This window comes from Lynx canadensis, chromosome C2 (genome assembly GCF_007474595.2).
Source record: "Lynx canadensis isolate LIC74 chromosome C2, mLynCan4.pri.v2, whole genome shotgun sequence".
NCBI lineage: Eukaryota > Metazoa > Chordata > Mammalia > Carnivora > Felidae > Lynx > Lynx canadensis.
The window spans coordinates 114,235,439-114,256,748 of record NC_044311.2 but is presented as its reverse complement, the minus strand read 5'-3'; the positions used below and the strand labels follow the sequence as shown (position 1 = coordinate 114,256,748).

Here is a 21,310-nt window from a genome sequence, read left to right as displayed (position 1 = left end):
AAGAGCTAAACGCAGCTTACATGAATCTGACTTTTTCAACAAAATGAAGCATTTTATCTCTTTCAAACAACTGAATGTTATCATTAGTTCTTTAGCCTTAAGGTTAACTTGAATTTGTAGAAAAATAAAAGGTATGAAGAACTTTCCACTAACTAGAACAATGAAATAGACCACACTGAGAAAGAGAGTTCTCTGTTACTGAACCTTTTTCAAACAGCAGCTGAATGGTTCCCTCTAAAATATATAAAGAATATTCCGGGGGGGGGGGGGAAGGGAGAGAGAGGGAGAGAGAGAGAGAGAGATTCCTGTATTGGGTAATCCCTAAAGTACATTCAATGTCTTGGTGTTCACAGGTGACAAGGGGTCATAAAGAAATTGGATATCCACTTTCTTAATAAGTGTCTGAATCAGGAAATGATTGGAAGCCATTCAACCAGACGATTATTAAGTCTTTTCTCAGCTTGAATGTCTGCAAAAATTTACCTCAGTGTTTACTTTATACAGTAATGACATAAAATTTATATAGCCACAGGCCATAGGTTGCTTTAAATGTATTCAAATCCTAGACATAGCTGTTTTACTGTCACACAGAAAGATCTCAAACAAAACTAAATCATTCATTCTGAAGTTGCCTAAGTATAAGAAATGCGTAGGTCTTCATAATAGATTCAGGAGCCTTTTTACATAATCTTTAAGAAATGTGTTTAAATTTCTGGAAAGATAATTGACTACCTCCATCATAGCAGCATATCTCATTTAGATGAACCAAGCTATAGAGAGTAGTATTGTTTAAAATTACCCTGGAGTGAAAAAGCTATTTCAGTGAAACACAATGTTATTAGTTTTGAGAACTAACATTGAATACTGGTACAGTCATGTGGATAAATGCGGCAAACATGAAAAAGCACAATTAAGGAAATAGTAAGAAAGGTAATAACTAATGATTTATGGTAAGTCAGTTGTAATATAATGAATTTTAGCATTATGAGTAAATAAATGACATTGAAAATAATTTGTTGGTATTCTTCCATTTATAAAATAGATTTTTTTTTAATAAATAAGGTCAATTGCCTAGAGGCAGGCTCTTGCATTAATAAATCCTTACATATACTTACCTAGAAGAGGAAGATTTACTAACATACCTATACACGGGTTTATAGCAGCAAGAAATAGGAAAGGTAAAGTAGAATTGTAGCTGTCATTCATACAGATGATTACAGAGGTAGTTTTCTTTTTCCTTGTATCTTTTTAGTCTGACTGTAGCACCCAAGAACTGCTAGAATATCCTGACTTATCTTTCTGAAGAATGTTATAATAAACTGTGGATAAAAGAAACAAAGCAATGTGGAGAAAGGGGAAGTGGAGAAAACAGGATACAAGCAGCACATGTGGCTCCCATAGGGACTGAAAGGAAAAATGCACATGCAATAAATGCCTGTTGGGGAGAAAAGAGCAATGGATGGGCTCAGGAAACCACCCCTGGTTAGTCCTTTCATGTTAAACTCTTTAAAACTTACTTTTCACAATTTTAAAATTAAAGCAAGAGGGATTGTGCAAATAAATTTTAAAGTATTTTCTTTATAAAAAATTGTTTTGGTTTATTTTTATTTATTTTGAGAAAGAGATAGCAAGCAGGGGAGGGGCAGAAAGGCAGGGAGACAGAATCCCAAGTAGGCTCCACACTGTCAGCCCAGGGTCTGATGCAGGGCTCGAACTCATGAACCATAAGATCGTGACCTGAGCCAAAGAGTTGGACGCTTAACTGACTGAGCCACCCAGAGGCCCTCTTTTTTAAAATTCTAAACTCTGTGTTCAAATAAAGTGGTCTTTATGTGTGAGTGTATATGTGCGTGTGCATGTTCTCTAGTGCTGAAATATTCCAAGAACTAAATATACTTAGGGTATTAAGAGTGCTGCACCCAATTCTAATGTGTGCTGTGGGGTTTTCCCACACCAACTATTTTTCTGACAGCAGCTGAATTCAACTCGATTCTGACACTATCTACCTAGAGATAGCTTCAGATACCATAGTTTAAAGGTTCAGTTCAGCAAGACTGCCCCCCTCTTCACACACACACTTCAGACCCCAATCACAAAATCAGTTTGCAACCTGTGTTTCTGACGTACCAGCTATAGGTTGGAAGTCCCGGCAACCCCTTTCTTGGGTTCAATTAATTTGCTAGAGCAGCTCCAAGGACTCAGGAGAAATAATTTACTCACTACATTACAAGTTTATTATCAAAGCATATAATCAGGAACAGCCAGGTGGAAGAGAAGCATAGGGTAAGGTACAGGAAAAGGTCTCAGAGCTTCTACACTCCTAGTGAGATTCTCCCAGCATCTTCATGTGTTTACCAATTTGGAAGCTTTCGGAACCCTCACTTTTTGGGATTTTATGGAGGCTGCATTACATAGGCATGACTTCAAACTCCATCCCCTCTCTCCTCTCTGGAAATTAGGGGGGGTGGGACTAAAAGTTCCAAGGATCACCTTGGATCCCCTGAAACAAGCCCCATCCTTAGGTGTTGTCCAAAAATCTCCTTATCAACAGAACAAAAGACAGCTTTGTCACTCTCTTCATTTAGAAAATTCCAAGGGTTTTAGGAGCTCTGTGCCAGAAGCAGGGATAAAGATCAAATATATATTTCTTACTATAAATCACAATATTGCAGGTATATTAAATCCATTTTGGTATTAGGTAGAATGTCAATAAATTAAAGAGGTTTCAAGCTTTTAAAAGCCCATGCTACAGGGGCACCTGGGTGGCTCAGTTGGTTGAGTGTCCGACTTTGGCTCAGGTCATGATCTCAGTTTGTGGGTTCGAGCCCTGCATCAGGACCTGGAGCCTGCTTTGGATTCTGTGTCTCCCTCTCTCTGCCCTCCCAGACTCGCACTTTGTCTGTGTCTCTGTCTCTCAAAAATAAATAAAAGTTAAAATTTGTTTTTTCATTAAAAAATAAATAAATAAATACAAACCCATGCTACATGGTTCAGTTAGTATGTGTTAGATAATTTAGGCAATGAGTGATTTATATACACTTGTTAAATTTGCACATATTTTTCAACACCATTAAATCCTTAAACACTTAAAACAATGTTTTAAGTTTTTTTTTTTTAATATTTATTTTTGAAAGAGAGAGAGAGAGAGAGCATGAGTGAGGGAGGGGCAGAGAGAGAAGGAGACACAGAATCCTAAGCAGGCTCCAGGCTCTGAGCTGTCAGCACAGAGCCCGATGCAGGGCTTGAACCCACAAACCATGAGATCATGACCTGAGCTGAAGTTGGACACTTAACCGACTGCGCCACCCAGGCAACCCCTAAAACAGTGTTTTAAAACTTTAAAAAGAGAAACCTATCTTTCAATAGACAAAAGGAAAAAAAAAGTTGTAGATATGGCCCTAAGAACACAGTCTCTCCAGACATACCTAGTTAAGCATTTTTCTCACAAGGGAAAGGATGTAGGTAATATTCCATGGAAATAATGTCTCCTTAGACTCAACTTCAAGTACCTAATCTTTCATCTTGGTAGAAAACCAGAGAAATAGGGTGAAGTTTCTGTGCTGCATTCCCTCTAGATAAATGGATTATTGGCAATAACAGTCCAGGTATAAGGTTAGAGAAATGAATTTTTATGATGCTCTCTATGTGACTGACAGCACATCACCCCCATTACAGTATTGCTAATGTCTTACTGGTCCTCATTCCCAAATGTCGTTGGTTAAGAAACATGGGGATCTCTACTCACTGGTTCATTATCTTCCAAAATCCAATCAAAACAGTGGGACTCTAATTCATATTAGCTATTTTAGCTGAACTGTGTGGACAAATGGTATATCTAGACACTTATTTATTGGATTGTACTGACCAGTCCATTGTTAACTCTGAGTTACATATATTCAGTTAAAATATGCTGACCAGCTGAAACCCAAAGTCAGTATAGCAATATTTCTATTTGCAAAAGGAAATAAAAACTCTCTAAGGATAAAATCCTACATATACTACTATCAAATTCAATTTTCTTTGTTCTGAAAAAAGTTAAATATTCATGATCTGAATTTATTAAATATGACACTTAAGAAATACACTATACAACCCTTAAAAAGACTTTTAATGTATTCTATGTCTGGAACTACAAATGTTATAAAAGACTGGCCCAAAAATGTGTGATCCTGTAACATAATGCCATCTTTCTCCAACCATTAACTTAAAGTAGGTTGTTGGCAGGCTATTGTTAGGGTAACAGAGATTGGTGCGCTACAGTTCAATCTTTGCCAATGTTTGCCCTAAATCTTTGATTTCTAAGTTGACTTTGCTCACTGACCCAACTCTAGTGGTCACAGACATGTAAAAATAACACAGACTTCTTCTTTGGAATCTCATTTACTAGGACAATCTTGCTGATCACATCATTCTTTTCCTGTTACGTTTTATTATATTTAGGCTTCAACAGTATAATTTAAATTTCTATGAATTAAGCCTGATACAACTTTTTTCTGTTACAAATGTCTCACCTTCTGAACATTATTACCAAACACAGTTTGCTATCTAGAGAGATATAATACTCAGTGGTTAAAAGCAGGAACTTTGAAATCAAACAATCTAACTTCTCCATTTACCCTCCTAACTGAATTACTATGCAAAATGAACTCATGTAAAGTGCTTAAAATACTGGCATACTATAAGTGCTCAATATGTATTGTTCTTTTATTACTTACAAAGAGGACTATTTAGGACCAACTATATTAGAATAGTGTAGTCTTCCAATAGTTCAATTTAATTGAGTTCCATATTGTTGCTTGATACCAAAACCCCACATGATAATAAAATATTAATTTTACTTCTATTTGACTTCCTAATCATCTCCATATGTATATATTTATTGGTTGATTGTACGTCCTCTTCCAATATAATGCGTATTCCACAAGAGCACAGACTTTTTGTTCACTGCAGTATCCCCAACATCTGACAGTTTTTGCATATACTAGAATATTGATAAATACTTCATTAAATACGAAATTACTGGTTTTTTTTCTAGGAAACTTGTACTACTGGTAATCAGGCCAAGAAAAAACTCAGGACAATCCTGGGTAACAGAAGAAAGTTAGGCCTCCCAGCTTTTTCTTTTCAGAAGTGTATGATAAAACAACCTGATAACATTCCAACTCAACCTGATGAACAGATACATAAATGAATATAGATGTTTGCTAGAATTGAACCAAGGTGTAATATTGGGTAGTAGAAATATAAGTTAGATATTTTCTTTTGGTTTAGTGATACTCTTTGTAGTTTCTACAACAGGCAAAAGTTACCTTTTTCAATAAGAAGAAATATGTATTCTTAATAAGCTAAAAGATGGAAAATTAATTATTTCACAGAATTTAAAATTTTAAAAAGAAAACATTGAATACCATAAAATGTGTTGCTATACTTTTTGTTTGTCAGATATTTGGAACTAGATTCTTTCCTAAAGTATATGTGGAACATCATTTGCCAAGATTAGACATGACTGAGAAATACCTGCCCTTTCTTCCAGGCACACACTCCTTACTGCACAAATGACAGTCATATGAGGGAGAGGAAAACCAGTAGGAGGAAAGGGAAAGCAAATGAGAAAAAAAGTATCCGTCTCTAAAACCTGGAGCATACGGAGCTAATTTGCACAATGACTTCTTTCTACATTGGTAAATCTTATGAACTGAAGCAAGTCATGATTATTTAAATCCTTTAATGCACTAACAAGAAAATACCCCAAAATGGTGGAATCCAAAGAAGAGAGAGAGGTCATGGCACCGATGCAAAAGTATCCTGCCTTTAACCCCTATATATCATGGCTCCCTTTTCTTTGAAGGAAATAGGAAATTGGAAGATATCCAACTCTCCAATCAATTGTTCTTTATATTTCTCTTAGAGCATTGAAATAAATGTGTGTATTTTGTGTTTACTTGAATATTAACTATTTTTCCACTAAAATATAAGCACCATGAAGGTGGAATATGACTTAAAATATAAGTAGTAACTATTTGTTGAATAAATTCCATTCAATTAACAAGAATAACATGAATTTAATGAATAACAAGTTTATAGACTTCCTTATATATACCCCTATAAAAGCATGTGTGTGTGTGTGTGTGTGTGTGTGTGTGTGTAAAAGAAGACCGTCATAATTCAGCTTCTAACATTGTCTATGATGATGGACTATGTGACCATTCTTTCATTTGTCCTCTCTTGTACTGCTACTGCAGCTGTAATCCTACTAGAATTCTGTAAACCATAAACCATACTTCTAAGCTCATGGCATCATAGCCATGAGTTAGCTTACTTATTTCATGTGATATTCATGGTCATACTACTGCAAGATGAAGATAACTGTGTATCTTTATATGTGTTGGATACAAATCTCTCTTGTTGTTTGCCTCTTCCTGCTTTCAACTAATCAAAATAGGGAGGTACCACAAAACTCCTGTGAAAGCTTTTTCTCTTCAGTCAATCTAGAATCCTTTGCCACAGTGCCTTTCATATTATAATAAAGATTTTTATGCTTTATTTTTAAAAATTTTGTTACTGCTATAACTCTATTTTATATTTCATTCAAGTAAATATCATATGCAAAATATTCCCTTTCTTATTTTATGTTCACTGTTATGATCTATCTAAACTTTGCAAAGAAACTTTCAACACCTTAATATAGACAATACTGCAAAAAATATCATTGTTTATTTTTGTGCAACAGGAATAAAAGAAATTCTATTCAAGAAGGCTTACATGAAAGCAGCAGAACTTCAATGTATCATAAATCATAAGTATAAAAACATAGACTTATAATCTCCTCCAAAAGGCAATCTAGGCCAGAAAAACACTATATGGACACATGTATTATATACTTCACGACAGTAATTAACTTTGGGCAACTAAATAACTTGGATACAACTAGTTGGATATTATATAATGAAAACACATCATGCAGAATTCTTTCTCTGATACAGCAGTTATGTATTTTATAATCTGGAAATGTTATCTAATTATAGATAACATTGACATCTGAATGCCAAAGCTTAAAGAAGTACACCAAATGACTTTCTAAGCATTTTAAATTCAATTCATTTTGGTTATTTTTCTACCATGTTTACCAAGGTTACTTTTTTATCGTCTTATGTTAAAAATATACTATAATACCAAGATACGAATAGGATTATGATTTTCAGAGATAACCATGTAAAAATCAATAAAATTAAATTGATGGTTTCATAATTTTAAAAAATTAAGAAAAAATGAACTCCAAAGAGATGCTTTGTTAAAGAATTCTAATTAACTGGATGAATAAGTATAATATGATTATACAGAGCCATTTGTATAATAACATTAATAACAAAATTATGTTATACTATGAACAAATTACTCAATATGCTAACTTCAAAATTCAATTTAACCTATGTTCTCAATCACTTATTTTCATTTAAAATAGAAAAATGAATGAGTTGGTATTTTGATGTTTATTAATAAAAAATTATAATGTAACAGGATTAATGAATGATTCCGTTAAATGTTTCAATTTTTTTAATAATATTACACACCAAAGTTAAGGTCAATCTAAAAGTATATGTAAACTCTGGATGAATTATTATATAGGCATGTTATCATAACTGCTTTTGAGCAATCCATGAAAAAAGGTTTTTGCAGACTAGGTTTTACAGACCAAAAGTTTTACACAGACCCAGCTAGCTGCACTTTTGTTCTTCCGTCTGCTTGAAGGAAGAATTATGTTTTAGAGTAATATTAAATTACAATACCAGACTACATGCCTCAGCAGAATATTGTTTCTTTTTTTTTTTTTTTTCTTTCAAAACAAATAGTATTGACTTCTGGTTTTAGCTCTGACATATAAAGACCTTGGAAGTCATCACTCCCTCTTACAGCCAAGGAAAGCTGAATAAAACAAAAATCAATGACTTTAATTAGACTCATCTGAGAATTGAGGTCACAGGATAAAGCCCAACCTAAAATCTGTAGAGACAGGAAAATATACAGAAGCACAGGCTACATTAACTTACCCGGATCAGAAGTCACTAGAGTCATAAACTGATAGAATCGCTTAAATGGTAACTTTGATGAATTGCTAGAAGCAGAGAATAAACTAGTATGAGAATAAGAAATTCCTGGGTTTCACATTTCAGAGTCTTAGTGATCCCCACATTTTTATAGTTTTAATGTCCAGGAACCCAACTAGGTTTTCATGTTGAAGAAGCAAGAAATACTCTTGTGTTTCTAGCAAGGATAGGGGAGGAAAACCATTTTGACATGTTATTCTTCACAGTAAAGGACTACCCAACAAGAGAAAAACTATGAGACTGGTCATCCACAATAAGTTATCTATGGGGGAAGGGAAATTAACCAGCTACAGTCCCTCTAGCCTTTCTGTCTCACCTGATGGAGGAAAAAGAAAAAGCTGAGAAACACTTGTGAGACCACCATGGACACACCCACTAGAAGAATGAAACAATCAGAGGACAATACTTCTCTTCCAACATTTTGCTACCGTATCAACAGGGATTCAGTATAATAACATTGGATTATAGCTAAAAGAGCCACAAAGCTCAGAGTCTATTAAAGAAGGAATGTTAGGAAAACACCAAAACACAGGGAGAATTTTAAAGAAACAAAAAACAAGGACACTAGAGGAAATTGAAGCCTCTGACACCAGAAGCTACAGCAAACATCAAGCACAGCCCAACTTTTCACAAGATTAACATAAAGCCTCACATTGAAATGCCTCTTTACCTCAGTTCCTATTACCTGACATTCTTGGCTTTCAACAAAAAAAAACTGCTAAGACCAGAAAAAAACAAAAAAACAAAAACAAAACAAAAACAAAACAAAACAAAACAACAAAATACCATACATTCTAAAGAGATGAAATAAGAATCAAAATCAGATGTGGATATAATAGAGATATGTTGGATCTATGAAACATGGTATTTAAATAACTATGATTAACAGGCTAAGAGCTCTGGTGGAAAAGCAGACAACTTGCAAGAACAGATGGGTAATATAACCTGAGAAATGGAAACTCAAAAAATCAAAAGAAAATACTGAAAATCAAAAACAGTGTGACAGAAATGGCAAATCCTTTTGATGAGCTCATTAGGAAACTATCAGTGAGTTTTAAGACAGATGAATAGAAACTTCCCAAACTGAAATTAAAGAGAAAAAGTTATGGAAAAAAATACAAGAATTGTGGAACAATATCAAAATGTTTAATTATATGTTACTGGAATACCAGAAGGCAAAGAAAAAAAAAATAGTGGAGCTGAAGAAGTATTTGAAGAAATAACTGGAAGGAATTTTTCCAAAATTAATGGCAAACACCAAACCACAAAACAGGAAGCTAGCTCAGAGAATACCAAATGGAGTAAATAAAAAATCTCAATTAGATGGTTTATATTCAAACTGTAGAAAATGAAACATAAATAAAAAACCTTGGAAGCAATCAGAGAAATAAAACATCCTACCCATAGAGAAACAAGAATGAGAATTATACTTATTCCTTATTAGAAGCCATGCAAGTAAGAAGACATTAAAATGAAATATTAGTGCTGAAAGAAAACAAACAAACAAAACTAACCCAGGGGTGCCTGGGTGGCTCAGTCTGTTGGGCATCCAACTTCAGGTTAGGTCATGCTCTTGTGGTTCACGAGTTCGAGCCTGGCATTGGGCTCTATGCTGACAGCTCAGAGCAAGGAGTCTGCTTTGGATTCTATGTCTCCCTCTCTCTCTGCCCCTCCCCTGCTCTTTCTCTCTTTCTCTCTCTCTCTCTCTCTCTCTCTCTCTCTCTCTCTCTCAAAAATAAACAAAAACAATAAATTTTTTTAAAAAAATTTTAAAAACTAATCTGGAATGATTTAAGCAGTGAAATTATCATTCAAAAGTGAATGTCTCAGAGACATAATGTCTCAGAGAAAAAAATGTCTCAGAGAAATAATAAAAGAGAATTTGTCACCAGTAGACCTTCCCTGTAAGAAATGTTAAAAAATGTTCTTCAGGAAGAAGGAAAGTGATATAAGTCAGAAATTCAGCTGACATAAAGGACGAGCATTGGAGAAGAATAAATGAAGGTAAAATATTTTCTTATTTTTAGTTTATCATTTAATAGCTAAGTTTTTTGTTCAAAGTAATTATAGTAACAATATATTGAGAGATTATAGCTTACCTATAGGTGAAATAAATGAAAACAATGCTATAAGGGACAGGAAGGAGAAATTAGTAATATTTTTTATAAGATACTTATATTATGCATAAAGCAGTAGTACTATTTGAGAGTGGACTTAGATTGGTTATAAGGGTCCATTGCAAAGTCTAAGGTAACCACCAAAAAAAAATTTTTAAAGAATTATAATTGATATGGCAAAAGAAAAAATGGAATTGTATAAAATGGTCTGTTAAAACCAAAAATGCAGGGCACCTGGGTGGCTGAGTCAGTTGAGCATCAGACTTCAGCTCAGGTCATGATTTCACAGTCCATGAGTTCAAACCTCGTGTCGGGCTCTGTTTCAGATTCTGTGCCTCCCTCTCTCTGCCCCTTCCCCGCTCATGCTCTGTCTCTCTCGGTCTCTCAAAAATGAATAAATGTTACAAATTCTTTTTAAATATAAATTTTTAAAAAAACAAAAAATGCATAAAAACGGGAAGATAAGAATCAAAAACAAATACAACAAATAGAAAACTTTACATAGGAGATATAAATCAATTATTTCAATAATTATTTTAAATGTGAATGGTCTAAACATATCAGTTAAATGATGGAGAATGACAAAGTGGGTTTAAAAAAAAGAAACAGACCCAACTAAATGTTGTTTACAAGCAACTCACTTTAAAGACTCAGGTAGGTTAACAAGGATAGGACAGAAAATAATATAACGTGCTCACACTAATCCAAAGGAGGCTGCAGTAGCTATATTAATTTCTTAAAAAGCTGACTTCAGAATAGGGAAAAATTATCAGGGACAGAGAGATGTATTACATAATAATAAGGAGGTCAATTCTCCAAGAAAACATAACAATCCTTAATGTGTATGTGCCTAACAATGGTGTCAAAATATGTGAGTCTAAAACTGTAAGGAGAAATAAACAAATCTATTGTTATAGTTAAAGATTTAAACATCCTTCTTCCAGTAAATGATAGATCAATTAGGTGGAAAATCACTAAGGATATGGTTGATAAAACAGTACCATCTATCAACTAGACCTAATTAACTTTATAGAATAATTCAACCAAAAATAGCAGAATACACATTACTCTCAAGCTCACATAGAGCATTCACTACTGTAAACCACATTTGGGGACGTAAAGCTTACTGACAAATTTGAAAGAAGAGAAATCATAAAGTGTGTTCTCAGACCACACTGAAATTATACTAGACTCCAATAACAGGAAGATAGAATTCCCCCAAATATTTGGAGATGAAATAAAACACCAGTAAATATCAATCAAATAAATCTCATGAGAAATTTTTAAAATATTTGTAATCAATTGAAATGAAAATTTATCATAACTTACAGGATAGAGTGAAAGCAGTGCTTACAGGGAAATTTATAGTATTAAATGTATATATTAAAAATAAAGAAAGATATAAAATCAATAACCTTAGCTTCTGCCTTAGGACAATATAGAAATTTAACTATAAAGAAATCACAAAATAATAAAAGTAAATTAAGAACATAAATCAATGAAATCGAAACCAAGAAAACAATAGAGAAAAATCAACAAAATCAAAAGCTGATTCTTGGAAAAGACAATAAAATTGATAAATCCCTTGTCAGGCTAAACAAAATAAAAAGAGAGAAGACCCAAATTATCAATATTAGAAATGAAAGATTGGTGATCACTGCTGATTCACGACATCAAAATGATACTAAAGAAATATTATAAACAACTCTATGCTTGCAAATTTGATAATTTGACAATTCCTGAAAGAAATAAACTACCAAAACTCACACAAGGACAAATAGATAACCTGAATAGGCCTAAATATATTAAAGAAATAAGATCTATAATTAATATCCTTTTTAAAAAAAAAAAAGGTCCATATGGATTCACTGGTGAATACTACCAAATGTTTAAGTACAATTCTCTATAATCTCTCCTAGCAAATAAAAGCAGAAGGAACATTTCTTAATTCAACCAATTACCCAAATACCCAAACCAGATAAAGATATTACATACAAGGGAGAAAAACTACAGACCTATATCTCTCATGAACATAGATGCTAAACAAAATATTAGCAAACTGAATCCAATAATACATAAAAAGAATTATACACCATGACCAAGTAGAATTTATTCCAATTATGCGAAGCTATTTCAACATTTTAAGTTAATGTAATTTAATCTACATTCTATAAATGATTAAATGTCTAAAAACTAGGGCATGAGTGCTCAAATGTCTGGTAAGCAAAACACATACAGTAATTTCTTACAAGTATTATCCTTGTTAGGCCATAATCTCATTACAAGTGTGGCAGAGGAGGACAATGTTCAAGTGTAATTTAAAATTAATGTAGTTCACAATGTCAACAGGTTAAAGGGAAAAAAAAGCATATGATCATATGCAGGAAAAGCACTTGACAAAATCCAACACCCATTTATAACAAAGACTCAGCAAACAGGGGCTAGAGGGGAACTTTCAACTTGATAAAGGACACACAGTAAAACCTTACCTTCTAACAGTATACTTAATGCTGAAAAGCTGGATGCTTTCCTCTAAGATTAGGGAACACAAGACAAAGGATAGCTCCTCTCATTACTACTTTTAAACATGATAGTGAAAATACTAGCTAATACAATAAAACAAGAGAATAGAATATAAGGTATAGCACTTGGGAAGGAAGAAATAAAATTGTGCTTGTTCACAGATGACACATTTGTTTATAAAAAAAAACAAAGAATAATCAAAAAAGTCCTTCTGGTTCTAAGACATGATTATATCAATATTGGAGAATGCAAGGGTAATATACCAATGTCAATTGCTTTCTTATATATCAGCAATGAACAACTGGAATTTGAAAGTAAGGTGAGTACTTTTAACACATCAGCACTACAACATCTCTCAGAGGTCTACTGAGACCTTGTGAACTGAATGTCACGGGGGATAATGGGAGGGCTTCTGGAGAGCTTCTAGAGCATAATAGACATGTTACTACTACTATCATCTATCTCTTGATCAGTGGTTCTCCATTAGGGGAGATTTTGCATAGGGAACATTTGGCAATGTCTGGAGACATTTTTGCTAATCAGAACTAGTTCAAAGGGTGCCAGTGGTGTCTAGTGGGGAGAGAACAGATATGCTGCTAAACATTCTACAATGCACAAGACAGCCTCCAGGCGCCCCAGCAAAGAATCATCTCCCCAAAATAATCATGTAATATTCTGCTCTACATAGATACACATGCCAAACTCATACTTAAATTAGATGGTTTCAACCAAAGTGAGAGAGGAAAGATTTGAGGTTGACTGAGAAATAAAAATCCAATCACAGTGGAATAAATTAATTCAAATTTAAATTAAAAAATAAAAATATGTATCATTTCAGTACAATAGATATATTTGTGTAATATTCACCAAAGAGAAAGAGAGCATTTTGCTTATTTTTACAAAAGAAAAGTAAGCAATTTTTAGAAAAATTGAACAAAAATTGAAATCACAATGCTTACATTTCAATTTAAATAAATGTCGTTTGAGCTATAATTTAACATATGTAATTTAAAGGTCAACAAACAATGTGGAAGTGATTTCATGTATTTCTCTTTCATGATAGAATTATCAAAAGTACAGTGTATACAATAGGACATTCTGTCACCTGAGAATCAGTATCTCTTCCACCTGCCCTGACATTCCCTAGCACCTGCTCTTACTTAAGCTTGGATTCTTATCTCTGGTATTAAAAATTTCCATGTTGGGGCACCTGGGTGGCTCAGTCGGTAAGCATCTGACTTTGGCTCAGGTCATGATCTCACTGTTCATGAGTTTGAGCCTCGTGTTGGGCTCTGTGCTGACAGCTCAGAGCCTGGAACCTGCTTTGGATTCTGTGTGTGTTTCTCTCTCTCTGCTTCTCACCCACTCACACTCTGTCTCTCTCTCTCTCAAAAATAAATAAGTGTTAAAAACACAAAAATCTGCACAACCTGAACCACAGAATTCAGCAGGTACGTGGTGCGGAGAGGTGAACTTGGGGAGAGAGAAGCCGGCAGCGGGGAGGGAGATGCCTTTGCAGGCTGAGAGAGGATGGAGACTGGGGCAGGGGAGAATACAGGAAAAGCACCCCTCCCCAAAAGCAGCTGGAGAGAAAGTGGAAGGTTGGAAACAGACGCAGGGACTAAAGTAAAAACGGAGAAAGGAGAAAGGAAAGGGTTTAAATTTCATTAAGACTATAAACAAGGGGAGCGCCAAGGCTGCAACTCCGCAGCTCCATACCTGGCGGTGCTCTGGTGGGAAGGGCGAATCCCCAGGAACAGAGTGGTGTCTGGAAGGTTCTCAGGCCACACGGGGAAAAGCAGTTCCTCTGCTGGAAGGATATTTGGTAGAGACTGTTGAAGCCACCTGGTCCCAGCGGACCCCAGAAAGCGGCCACATTTGCTGGTGCTAGAACACAGTCATTAAATGTGAAGCCTGGTGCCAGACGTGTATTGTGATTTTCCATAATCCCTGAAAAGCTGCTGCTACGCTATCTCGCAAACTTTCTGGCACGGGCTGGCACCTGACCTCAGTCTTGCAGCACTGGCGGCAGCAGCAGGACCCAGCAGGCATTCCTGGGTACAGCCGGCATTCGGCCATTGCACGGGGAGACCCTCCCCCAGAGGCGTGGAATGGGTCAAAGCCACAGTCCTTCAGAAGTAAGGGGCTGGGGAAATCAGCCGCATCTGAGACAAAACTCTGGAGAGAGGTACTGCCTGGGGCCTGGTCACGGAGAATGAAACAGCGGGGAGTGGAGGAAAGCTGGACAGAAGACGGGTGCGCGATTGCTGTTCCCGGAGAACAGAATGGGTAGCTGGATGGTGCCATTTTTACCGCTCCCACGCATGCGCATACACATCTACGAGCACTACAACACTCCACCCCAGTAGGCTAGCATCGCCATCTAGTGGAGAACGGAGCTGTTACACTGAGCCCCGCCCAACCTGGCCAACCTTGCTCTTCAAGAACACAAGTCTCACCGCCTACATAATTTATGGACTATAAAGCGGTACATAGTCTGACTTCTAGGGGAAATGAAGTAATTGTAGTCCTATTTCAATCTGTTAGGAGGTCCATCTATTCAATTTTCTTTCCTTTTTTTCTTTTCTTTTTTTTCTCTTTTACACTATTATTTTTCTTGAATACAGAAAGAAAAAAATCAGGGGCGCCTGGGTGGCGCAGTCGGTTAAGCGTCCGACTTCAGCCAGGTCACGATCTCGCGGTCCGTGAGTTCGAGCCCCGCGTCGGGCTCTGGGCTGATGGCTCAGAGCCTGGAGCCTGTTTCCGATTCTGTGTCTCCTTCTCTCTCTGCCCCTCCCCCGTTCATGCTCTGTCTCTCTCTGTCCCAAAAATAAATAAACGTTGAAAAAAAAAATAAAAAAAAAAATAAAAAAAAAGAAAGAAAAAATCATTTTTATTTTTAATTTTTATTAAAATTTTTTCTTTAATTTTTTTACTATATTTTTTACCTTTGTGTAAATTTTTTCAAATTCTATCTTACTCCCATTCTATTTTAGTCTACTTCAGTGTATTCCCCTTTTCAAATTTTCAAACAATTTCCTTGTTTTCTTTTTTCTTTTCCTTTTTTCTCTTTTTCATTTCTTTTCTTTTTCTTCAATGCAGAAAGTGAAAAACTTCATTCTTTCAATTTCTATAAAAATATTTTACTTTAATTTTTTTACTATATTTTTTGCTTTTATGTAATTTTTTTCAAATTCTATTTTACTTCCATGATTTTATTTTAGTCTACTACAGTGTATTCACTTTTTAAAATTTTCAAACGATTTCTTTTTTTCTATCTTTTCTCTTTTTTGTTTCTTTTCTTTTTCTTGAATACAGAAAGAGAAAAAATTCATTTTTTATTTTAATTTTTATTAAAAATACTTTAATTTTTTTCTACTATATTCTTTGCTTTTCTGTAAATTTTTCAAATTCTATTTTACTCCCATCATCTCATTTTAGTGTACTTCAGTGTATTCATTTTTTCAAATTATCAAACGATTTCCTTCCCCCCCCCCCCCATTTTTCTCTAATCTGTCAAACCACTTTCAACACCCAGACTAAAACACACCTAGGATCCAGCATCATTTATTAGATTTGTGTGTGTGTGTTTAATTTTTTAATTTTAATATATTTTTTTACTTTTCTTAATTTTATTTTTTCTACCTCATTAACTCCTTTTCTCTCTTCAAACTGACAAAATGAAGGAATTCACCCCAAAAGAAAGAGCACAAACAAACGACAGCCAGGGATTTAACCAACACAGATACAAGCAAGATGTCTGAACCAGAAATTAGAATCACGATAATAAGAATACTAGCTGGAGTCGACAATAGATTAGAATCCCTTTCTGCAGAGATAAAAGAAGTAAAAAATAGTCAGAATGAAATTAAAAATGCTGTAACTGAGCTGCAATCACAAACAGATGCAGTGGCGGCAAGGATGGATGAGGCAGAACAAAGAATTATTGATATAGAGGACAAACTTACAGAGAATAATGAAGCAGAAAAAAAGACGGAGATGAAGGCAAAAGAGCACAATTTAAGAATTAGAGAAATCAGTGACTCATTATAAAGGAACAGCATCAGAATCATAGGGATCCCAGAAGAGGAAGAGAGATATAGGGATAGAAGGGTTATGTGAGCAAATCATAGCAGAAAACTTTCCTAACCTGGGGAAAGACACAGACATCAAAATCCAGGAAGCACAGAACCCCTATAAATTCAACAAAAACTGACCATCAACAAGGCATGCCATAGTCAAATTCACAAAATACTCAGGCAAGGAAAGAATCATGAAAGCACCAAGGGAAAAAAGTCCCTAACCTACAAGGGAGGACAGATCAGGTTTGCAGCAGACCTATCCACAGAAACATGGCAGGCCAGAAAGGAGTGGCAGAATATATTCAATGTGCTGAATCAGAAAAATATGCAGCCAAGAATTTTTTATCCATCAAGGCTGTAATTCAAAATAGAAGGAGAGATAAAAAGTTTCCCAGACCAAAAAAAAAAATAAATAAATAAAGGAATTTGTGACCATTAAACCAGCCCTGCAAGAAATTTTAAGGGGGACTTTCTGAGAGGAGAAAAGATGAAAATATATATATGTGTATATATATATATCAAAAGCAACAAAGACTAGAAAGGACCAGAGTACACCACCAGAAACTCCAACTCTACAAGCATCATAATGGCAATAAATTCATATCTTTCAGTACTCACTCTAAACGTCAATGGACTCAATGCTCCAATCAAAAGACATAGGGTAACAGAATGGATAAGAAAACAAGATCCATCTATATGCTGTTTACAAGACACACTTTAGACCTAAAGACACCTACAGATTGAAAATAATGGGATGGAGAACCATCTATCATGCTAATGGTCAACAAAAGAAAGCTGGAGTAGCCATACTTATATCAGACAATCGAGACTTTAAAATAAAGACTGTATCAAGAGATGCAGAAGGGCATTATATCATAATCAAGGGGTCTATCCACCAAGAAGACCTAACAATTGTAAACATTTATGCGCCAAATATGGCAGCACCCAAATATATAAATCAATTTATCACAAACATAAAGAAACACATCGATAGTTATACCATAATAGTAGGAGACTTCAACACCCCACTCACAACAATGGACAGATCATCTAATCAAAAAATCAACAAGGAAACAATGGCTTTGAATGACACACTGGACCAGATGGACTTCACAGATATATTCAGAACATTTCATCCTAAAGCAGCAGAATATACATTCTTCTCCAGTGCACATAGAACGTTCTCCAGAATAGACCATATACTGAGAGACAAATCACCCCTAAGTAAGTACAAAATATTGAGAGCATACCGTGCATATTTTCAGACCACAACCACAAGAAAAAATTTGGAAAGGTAACAAATACTTGGAGACTGAAGAACATCCTATTAAAGAATGAATGGGCTAACCAAGCAGTTAAAGAGGAAAATAAAAGTATATGGAAGTCAATGAAAATGATAACACCACAACCCAAAACCTCTGGGACACAGCAAAGGCGGTCATAAGAGGAAAGTATATAGCAATCCAGGCCTTCCTAAAGAAGGAAGAAAGATCTCAGATACACAACCTAACCTTACACTTTAAGGAGCTGGAAAAAGAACAGCAAATAAAACCCAAAACCAGCAGAAGACAAGAAATAACAAAGATTAGCGCAGAAATTAATGCTATCGAAACCAAAAAAAAACAAACAAAACAAAACAGTAGAACAGAGCAATGAAATCAGAAGCTGGTTCTTTGAAAGAATTAAAAAAAAAATTGATAAACCACTAGCCAGTTTGATCAAGAAGAAAAAGGAAAGGACCCAAATAAATAAAATCAAGGGTGAAAGAGGAGAGATCACAACCAACACAACAGAAATAAAAACAATAATAAGAGAGTATTATAAGCAATTATATGCCAATAAAATGGGCAATCTGGAAGAAATGGACAAATTCCTAGAAACATATACACTACCAAAACTGAAACAGGAAGAAATAGGAAATTTGAACAGACCCATAACCAGTAAGGAAATCGAAGTAGTAATCAAAACTCTCCCAAAAAACAAGAGTCCAGGGCCAGATGGCTTTCCAGGGGAATTCTACCAAACATTTAAGGAAGAGTTAACACCTATTCTCTTGAAACTGTTCCAAAAAACAGAAATAAAAGGAAAACTTCCAAACTCTTTCTATGAAGCCAGCATTACCCTGATTCCAAAACCAGAGACCCCACTAAAAAGGAGAACTTTAGACCAATTTCCCTGATGAACATGGATGCAAAAATCCTCAAGATATTTCCCAACTGGATCCAACAATACATTAAAAAAATTATTCACCACGACCAAGTGGGATTTATAACTGGGATACAGGGCTGGTTCAATATCCACACAATAATTAATGTGATTCATCACATCAATAAAAGAAAGGACAAGAACCATATGATCCTCTCAATAGATGGAGAGAAAGCATCTGACAAAATACAGCATCCTTTCTTGATAAAAACCCTCAAGAAAGTAGGGATAGAAGGATCACACCTCAAGATCCTAAATGCCATATATGAATGACCCAACGCTAATATCATCCTCAGTGGGGAAAAACTGAGAGCTTTCCCCCTAAGGTCAGGAACAAGACAGGGATGTCCACTCTCGCCACTGTTATACAGCATAGTATTCGAAGTCTTAGCCTCTGCAATCAGACAACACAAAGAAATAAAATGCATCCAAATTGGCCCGGAGGAGGTCAACCTTTCACTCTTCACAGATGACATGATACTCCATATGGAAAACCCAAAAGATTCCACCAAAAAACTGCTAGAATTGATTCATGTATTCAGCAAAGTTGCAGGATATAAAATCAATGTACAGAAATCGGTTGCATTCCTATACACCAACAATGAAGTGACAGAAAGAGAAGTCAAGGAATTGATCCCATTTACAGTTGCACCAAAAACCATAAAATACCTAGGAATAAATCTAACCAAAGAGGTGAAAAATCTATACACTGAAAACTAGAAAGCTTATGAAAGAAATTGAATAAGACACAAAAAAATGGAAAAAGATTCCATGCTCCTGGATAGGAAGAACAAGTATTGTTAAAATCTCCATACTACCCAAAGCAGTCTACATATTCAAAGCAATCCCTATCACAATAACACCAGCATTCTTCACAGAGCTAGAGCAAATAATCCTAAATTTTGTATGGAACCAGAAAAGACCCCGAATAGCCAAAGCAATCCTGAAAAAGAAAACCAAAGCAGGAGGCATCACAAGACCAGATTTCAAGCTATACTACAAAGCTATAATCATCAAGACAGTATGGTACTGGCACAAGAACTGACACTCAGATCAATGGAACAGAATAGAGAAACCAGAAATGGACCCACAAATGTATGGCCAACTAATCTTTGACAAAGCAGGAAAGAATAGCCAATGGAATAAAGACAGTCTTTTCAGCAAGTGGTGCTGAGAAAACTGGACAGTGACATGAAGAAGAATGAACCTGGACCACTGTCTTACACCATACACAAAAATAAACTCAAAATGGATGAAAGACCTCAATGTAAGACAGAAAGCCATCAAAATCCTCGAGGAGAAACCAGGCAAAAACCTCTTTGATCTTGGCCACATCAACTTCTTACTCAACACAGCTCTGGAGGCAAAGGAAACAAAAACAAAAATAAACTATTGGAACTTCATCAAAATTAAAAGCTTATGCACAGCAAAGGAAACAATCAGCAAAACTAAAAGGCAACTGACAGAATGGGAGAAGATATTTGCAAATGACATATCAGATAAAGGGTTAGTATCCAAAATCTATAAAGAATTTCTCAAACTCAACACCCAAAAAACAAATAATCCAGTGAAGAAATGGACAAAAGGCATGAATAGACACTTCTCCAAAGAAGACATCCAGATGGCCAACCGACACATGAAAAAATGCTCAACATCACCCATCATCAGGGAAATACAAATCAAAACCACCATAAAATATCACCTGACACCTGTCAGAATGGCTAACATTAACAACTCAGTCAACAACAGATGTTGGCGAGGATGCAGAGAAAGAGGATCTCTTTTGCATTGTTGGTGGGAATGCAAGCTGGTGCAGCCACTCTGGAAAAGAGTATGGAGGTTCCTCAAAAAAACTAAAAATAGAGCCACCCTACGACCCAGAAATTGCACTACTAGGCATTTATCCATGGGATACAGGTGTGCTGTTTTCAAGGGACACATGCACCCCCATGTTTACAGTAGCACTATCAACATTAGCCAAAGTATGGAAAGAGCCCAAATGTACATCGATGGATGAATGGATAAAGAAGATGAAATCTTGCCATTTGCAACTATGTGGATGGAACTGGAGGGTATTATGCTAAGTGAAATTAGTCAGTCAGAGAATGACAAAAATCCTATGACTTCACTCATATGAAGACTTTAAGAGACAAAACAAATGAACCCAAGGGAAGGGAAACAAAAATAATATAAAAACAGGGAAGGGGACAAAACAGAAGAGACTCGTAAATATGGAGAACAATCTGAGAGCTACGGGAGGGGTTGTGGGAAGGGGGAT

The 21,310-nt window shown here is 35.4% G+C and overlaps 1 pseudogene; it reads right to left on the bottom strand.

The window, feature by feature from the left end:
- The window catches only part of LOC115522915, a 145,901-nt pseudogene extending 131,077 nt beyond the window's left edge, over positions 1-14,824 (bottom strand).
- Between the last annotated feature and the right edge of the window lie 6,486 nt (positions 14,825-21,310).